We start from the raw sequence: 7,930 nt of genomic DNA on the forward strand, positions 1-7,930 counted from the left end.
AAGCAGAGACATTACTTTGCCAACCAAGGTTCGTCTAGTCAAGGCTATGGTTTTTCCTGTGGTCATGTGTGGATGTGAGAGTTGGACTGTGAAGAAGGCTGAGTGCTGAAGAATTGATGCTTTTGAACTGTGGTGCTGGAGAAGACTCTTGAGAGTCCCTTGGATTGCAAGGAGATCCAACCAGTCCATTCTGAAAGAGATCTGCCCTGGGATTTCTTTGGAAGGAATGATGCTAAAGCTGAACTCCAGTACTTTGGCCACCTCATGCAAAGAGTTGACTCATTGGAAAAGACTCTGATGCTGGGAGGGATTAGGGGCAGGAGGAGAAGGGCACGACAGAGGATGAGATGGCTGGATGGTATCACTGACTCAATGGATGTAAGTCTGAGTGAACTCCGGGAGTTGGTGATGGACAGGGAGGCCTGGCTTGCTGTGATTCATGGGGTCACAAAGAGTCAGACACAATTGAGCGACTGATCTATGCATAAGATGTAGTAGCCTGATTCCTGGCTGCTTTCCCAGGATATGCTACCTACACTGATGTGGGAGAAAAGAGTTGTTTAACTTCTAAAAACTAGACCTGCTTCATTTAATAACAAGATTTCCAGGTGGAGAGTCAACTTAGGTCTCAAAGACAGAAGAAAAAATAAAAGTGTTTAAATGTAAAGTTTATTTGCAGAGATCCATCTATACATCCTGATATTTGGGCAGCATGAAAATCATGGTCAGTAATCATGAAGGAAGATGAAACTCAAAGCTCAAAATAAGTGGAAAGCAACAGGCTGGCGTGTGGTATGAGCAGTCTGATGCAGACAGAAGCAGAATGTGTGAAGAAACAAGATTGGGGGAGGGGATAGTTTCAGGTGGGTCGGGGCTGAAGTGTTTTCACCCTAATGCCTTGGAAAAGAGAAAGATTTTATCAGTTACATGACAAATATGCAAAAATGGAGAGCTTACTGATTCATTAGTTTTTAAAATACTGATTACTAGTTATATTTGCATATGTAGATAAAAATGTGGATGTGATATAAACTTAGCTCTAAACATAATTAATACCTGAGTGTTGCCAGGGCACAGATTATCTCTGCTTTGCTACTTTCCCTCCAACACTGTTCTATAAGTAGCTGCAGACTGGATGAGTTATTGCATTTTTTTTTTTAAACTACAATGTTATCCTCAGGGTCAGTGATAAAGGAGAGACCTCTAAGGAAAAACAACATGTTTTATTTGTGATTCTTTTTGTGTTTTCTTTGTAAATGATTAAATACCTTTGCTTGAGAGTTAATGCTAACTGAAAATATGAAAACAACACACTGCATTCAAGATGTGGATTATTAATAGCTCAAGTCATAAGGATAGATACGGTTTATCTCTTCTGTTTACTGTGGATATGGCATGTCACAAGTTATCATTATTATTAGTTTCCTTCCTGCAAAAAACAACGATAATAACAGTGAACACTGCTGAGAACTTCCTGGGCTAAGTGAGGTTTAAATGAAAACTCTACATTCTATGAAGTAGTTTCTATGATTAACACCCTTTAACAGACAAGGAAAATAAGCCTCAGCTATTAAAGAATACTGATAGAATATAAGCCCATAAAGCTCATGATGTGGCACAAGGCCTATGTACAAGAAAAAATATATATAGGAATTCCTTGAAAATAATATACTGAAAATGGTCGAAAACATTATGACTCTAGACTGGTTCCTTGAAACGCTATTACCAGTAGGACAGTTGCATCAACAATACGAACGTTGATAAGTGAATCTTGATTTTTATTCTAGCGTTTAAGTAGTGCTGATTTTTATAATCTCTACTTTAGAAGAAAAATCCCTTTTTTTCTCTTTCATTCTCTCACAGTTTCTTGACCATGACAAGTCAGAGGTTAAACCCCCAGTCCCCAGGCATTTTACATTGGGTGAAGGAGACTTTCCAACTTATAGGAGATTACAAAAGAATGTGGTATATTCTCAAATGGAAGAACTAAGCTTATTAAAACTAAACATTTTACACAAGCTTTGAAACTTTTCATTGTGATGGATTATCATTATGCCCCAGCATGCAAACATTTCTTTTGTGCTTTACAAGTAGCAGGAGTCTTGGAAATTAATGCATATAATAAATGGGATGACTACAATAAAGGGTCATTCACCTGCAAAGTGACTAAAAGTTACGGATTTTCTGTAAGGAGATAAATTTAAAATTTCTGTCAAGTCAAATGTCTCTGGTGTTTTGTTCTCCAATATAATGGAATTCATTTTTGTAATCCTTTTAAAGGTACACAAGTGTAGCTATAGCAACATGAGGGAAGATCAGCTTCCTGAAGCACACACAAAACTGTAACCAGGCAGATGCATATTTTTTTGAGAGATGTTATGCATCTGAAATACGGAATCAGTTTTCAGTTGCAATTTCACTTTCCTTAAATTAGAATATCACTATCATATTTTAGTATGGAAAATTCATCAAATTACCATAGCACTATGAAAGTATCTTCTATATTTAGGTGTCTTGCCTTCCGATTTTTAATACTATGTGAGCATATAGTTGTACCTGTAAGTAAAATAGTCACTGAACACATGACAGAAGAGTGCTGGATACTCGTGCCAAGATTTTTGTCATTGGGTTCATATCACAAATGTTTTTCACAACCAGATTTGCAAAACAAATCATGCAAAATTGTTTCTAGAAAGATAAAAAGCAAAAGAAAGCTGGATGAATTGTAGAACTGAAACTGAAATTTCAATACTTTGGCCACCTGATGCGAATAACTGCCTCATTGGAAAAGACCCTGATGCTGGGAAAGATTAAAAGCAGGAGAAGGGGGTGACAGAGGACGAGATGGTTGGATGGTGTCGCCAACTTGATAGACGTGAGTTTGAGCAAGCTCCGGGAGTTGGTGATGGACAAGGAAACCTGGTGTGCTGCAGTCCACGGGGTCGCAAAGAGTCGGACATGACTGAGGGACTGAACTGAACTGAAATTAGAAAATTAAGGGAGAAAAACACAGAGCTGAACTGAAGGTGCTTCCCTGCTAATCTTTATCACAATCACTTGGTTTTATTTGGTTTAATATCCTTTAGTATAAAGCCACGGAGAAGGCAATGGCACCCCACTCCAGTACTCTTGCCTGGCAAATCCCATGGACAGAGGAGCCTGGTAGGCTGCAGTCCATGGGGTCGCTAGGAGTCAGGCACAACTGAGCGACTTCACTTTCACTTTTCACTTTCATGCCTTGGAGAAGGAAATGGCAACCCACTCCAGTGTTCTTGCCTGGAGAATCCCAGGGACGGGGGAGCCTTGTGGGCTGCCGTCTCTGGGGTCACACAGAGTTGGACACAACTGAAGCAACTCAGCAGCAGCAGCAGTATAAAGCCAAAGGTTCCCCTCTCAAAGTTTTGAAAATAGAGAAGGGCATGATAGAAAGTACTATGCATATACATATCCCTCATGCCAAGATAATAACTGATGTCAATTTAGTACTTTTAATATAATTCTAAAGCTTGTTGAACCTTATATTGTTGCTGTTGTTGAGTCCCTCAGTTGTGTTCAACTCTTTGTGACCCCATGGACTGCAGCATGCCAGCCTTTCCTGTCCTTCACTATCTCCTGGAGTTTGCTCAAACTCATGTCCATTGAGTCAGTGATGCCAAGCATCTCTGTATAGTCTGTTGAAAAACAACTGCTTTATTCATTTGAGTATATTACTGTGTCATTGTATGAATAATATCTCTTAAAAGTCCTCCTTGATTCTACATCATGCTCACCTCTAAGAAATTTACAGCTGTTTCTCATTTGGGTATTTAAACCTCTAAGGAGATAAACTCATTTGTACTGTTTCAGATTGTATTCGCACACATTTTAAACAGACTTTTTTAGAGCCGTTTCAGATTCACAGCAAAATTGAGAAAACACTATAGATATTTCTATGTCCTGTTCCCCATACACAGGTGTGTAACCTGCCCCGTTATAAATATAACTCATCAGAGTGCTGCGTTTGTGACAGTTGACGGGCCTGCATTGACACATCATTATCAACCCATGTCCACGGTTTGTTTGGAATCATCCTTGGTGTCATACAATCTATAGGTTCGGGCAAATGTGTAGTGATGTATATCCATCATTAACAGTATTTTCAGTGCTCTAAAAATCTCTGCTCTGCCTATTTGCCCCTTCACATCCCCTCCACCCCTGGCAGTCACTTATCTGTTTACTGTATCTGATTTTGTCTTCCCTCGGATGTCATATAATTTGAATTATACAATATGTAGCCCTTTCAGTTGGGCTGCTTTCATTTAGCTGTTTGTATTTACATTCCCTCCATGTCTTTGTGGCTTAATCATTCATTTATTTTTAACTCTAAATGATATTCCATTGTCTGGGGGGCCTAAAGTTTGTGCATCCATATACCTATGAAGAGCATCTTGGTTGCTTTCAAGCTTTGTCAGTTATGCATAAAGCTGTCACAGACATTCATGTGGGAAGTTTTCATGTCAGCTTAAGTTTTATTTCCTTTGGGAAAATGGATAAATACCAAGGAACCTGGCTGTTGGACTGTATGGTAAGAATGTTTCGTTTTGTAAGAAACGATCAGCCTGTCTTCCAAAGTGGCTGGATTGTTTTTCATTTTCACCAGTATTTATGATAATTCCTGGTGCTGCATCCTTGTCAGCATTTAGTACTGTCAGTACTTAGGATTTAGGCCATAGGGATAGGTATGTAAAGTGGTGGCTGATGGTTGTTTTAATTTGCATTTCCCTGTTGACATAGCATAGGGATCATCTTTGCATATGCTTATTTGTCATCTGTACATCTTCTCTGAAGTATCTTCTCTGTTAATGCCTTTTAACCAGTTTTTAATTGGGTTGTCTCTTACCAAGTTTTAGGAGTTCAATGTATGTGCATTTTGGGTAAAAATTCGTGATCATATATATCTTTGGCAAATATTTTCTCAGGCTATGCCTTGTCTTTTCATTCTCTAGACATTGTCTTTCAGCGAATATGAGATCTGAATTTTCACAAAGTCCCAGATTCTTTATTTCTGTCATTCAAAAACTTTGATAAAGAACGTATTTGACACCAATGTCTCCATTTCCCAACTCACTTGGTAACAGAGCACCCGCCCTCCTTGCTTGAAGGGAATTGTTAAAGAAAACATTTTAAAAAGATATTTCTAGGTTCTTTCTGTGATACTCAAATGTTCTACTTGCCTCTATCCTCTCATCATCTGTTATTCAAAGTATTTCTCCTCAGTCTAAATATTTAAACTTTCATTGAGAAAATAGTAGTTCTCCAAAATGTGCTTAGCTATGATTACTGTTACCATTAATTTTAGAAGAACATAGAGAAAATATTTGGATTTGGCTAGGGGAATAAATATAGAAATAAATACAAAGGGAAAATTCTGATTCTTGTTAATAAGACATACAAGATTAAAACCCACACATGACGTCTCTTCAGATCTTAAAGGGTTTTCTTCTAATAGGTGATTTTAATGCTTAATATATATAATCATGTTCTTCACTACCATATAATAATGTAAATTATCAGAGTTTACTATTACTGCAAGGTTGATATGAGCCTAAGACTTGGGTCCACTAAAGAGACTTGTTTTCATTGCATTCATTCCAAGTCAGCTAGAATGAAATTATCCATCAGTCTACACAGCCGGTCCTGTGCGGCCCAGAGAATATGTGGTGAGTTCTCTCCTGCGTAGGATGCAGGTTACCTGGGTCTCGCCAACCTCAGCGATTTTTAAGGATTCCCTGTTTCTGGTAGCTTGAAATTAGACGTGCTCAGCACCACGGGAGAATGAGAGAGTCTGCAGTATTAAACTGGCATGTGTTTTCCCAAGCCTAGGCCTTGCTTTTATTATCTACCTGGGGTTTTTTGCTCTGGGTTTCCCTTGTTTACCCATAAAAGACAATATCAAGCAGAGACTAAGGTTTATGCAACTGAAACTTAAAATCATGCATGTAACTTAACAGAAGTGTATCAACATAAGAAAAGAATGTTGAACTTCAGGATTCCTGAGTACTTTTGTCACTGAAAGAAATGTGCTCTTGGCTTTCAGAATTTAGAGAAACCCATTACAGACATCAATTCAAGGGGCTCGAATGTGAAATTATGTGTAAAACACTATGCTGGGTTTTATGAAAATCGCAAAATGAGTCTGTATTCATTATATGGTCATTACTTCCAGCAAAAGTTTTTTTTTGTAGCATACACTTTAGCAAATTTTTCCTGATACTTGTTTCAGGCATCGTACTTAAATGAATACATCGTTGAATATAATTCTCATAATAAGTATTTTGTGGCACTGTTATTCATATAAGAATAATAAGGAGGCAAAAAAGGTTAAATGGCTCACCAGATGCCTTAGCTTGTAGCATAAAAGGTTTTTGCTAAAGTGTATGTGGGCATTAAGCCTGTTCTTTTAGATACGACATTTTTCTAGCTTCAGGGCCCTGACTATTGGGTTGGAAAGGCAAGAATGAAAAGGCTGAACTAAAATATAGATAAATGTGAAAAAATGAGAAAATAGAGTGGAAACATTGATAAGGAGCAGTTAATTTGGTATTAAGTAGGAAGAGCTGAAGAATATTGGAGAAAAGTCAGTGTTTTGTGTTTGACCTTGATGTGTGAATAGATTGCCGTGGCTACAAATGTCGTACCTGGGAGCAGTGTTAGTTGAAGACAGGACAGAAAGAGAGAAGTTCACAGGCTATTGGAATCTGATGACGGCATGACCAAAGACATCAGGAAATAAAAATTATACATGGCTTCTCCCAGGAAGGATGAGTAAGCAGGAGTGGGTCTGTAGAGCAAGATGGGCTATATGGATATTTTGTTCAGTGGTTTTGCAGTGCTGAATGCCAAGTTAAAACATAAGCAACACATTTTTGAAAGACCCTTTTGAAGTTCAGTTGTGTGTATCTCAATGGTCACAATAAATAGAATCAAGAAATAGGTGACTAGGTTTTAATTTTTGGCAACCTTTCCCTCTAGTTTAGGGAACTCCCTGTCATAGAGACAACCAGAGAAAGAAGGTGAGAGAGTAAGAAAAATGAAGACAGGTTATGTGGTGGCTCCTGAAACAAGAGTGGGTTCATTCTTCATATTCCAAATGTCAGGGACCTTGAGGAGTATGTATGACATTATCCATTAATGTTTTCTCTTTTGAATTTTAACATGAAAATTTTGGTGTTAAAATTTTTTTCTTATAATAGATATGATACAACCTCTTCCACTTCCATCCTATTTCCTAGAGCTCAAACTGTGGCCCCATACCTATGACTAGAGAAAAATGCCTATCTTTTACACTACTTTTATATACTAAGTTGACTATTGTATATTCATGCTGTTCAAACAAAACCAAAAGCTAATAGTGGGGTTTAGATTAATTCTGAACTAATGTGTATTGAACATCACTTGAACTTATTTTGACAAATATTTATTGACATCTAGCTTTTTAGAAAGCCAAATTATGGCTTAAATGTATAATACCTATCTTCTGAGTTATCTTCACCAGTCATTTTTGACGCTTTGTTTTATGCCTGCCGAAAGAGAATAAGTCATATTCAAAATGAGAAAGTTGTAGTGCATTATTTGCTAAATGTGAATATATTTCACTTAAATTTAATAGTTACACTTAAAATTTGGGATTGGAATTTTTAGGTTTTAGGTTGTATTTTAATCAGTAACACTTAAAGTATAAATATATGAATAATATATTTTAGTAATAAATGCTAAAAATATTTTGGTAATGCTATAGTTAGAAATATATTAATTAGTTATCTTTTGATAATTGAAAAATAAGTAGAATTAAATACTGTGAGTTTATATATCATTTGGTTATGAGTTTTAATACACTCATATAAGTGTAACATACTAATCTTGGATCCATTATTACATTTGAATTCCTTTA

Source organism: Bison bison, unplaced genomic scaffold, assembly GCF_000754665.1.
Source record: "Bison bison bison isolate TAMUID 2011002044 unplaced genomic scaffold, Bison_UMD1.0 scf7180017864050, whole genome shotgun sequence".
NCBI lineage: Eukaryota > Metazoa > Chordata > Mammalia > Artiodactyla > Bovidae > Bison > Bison bison.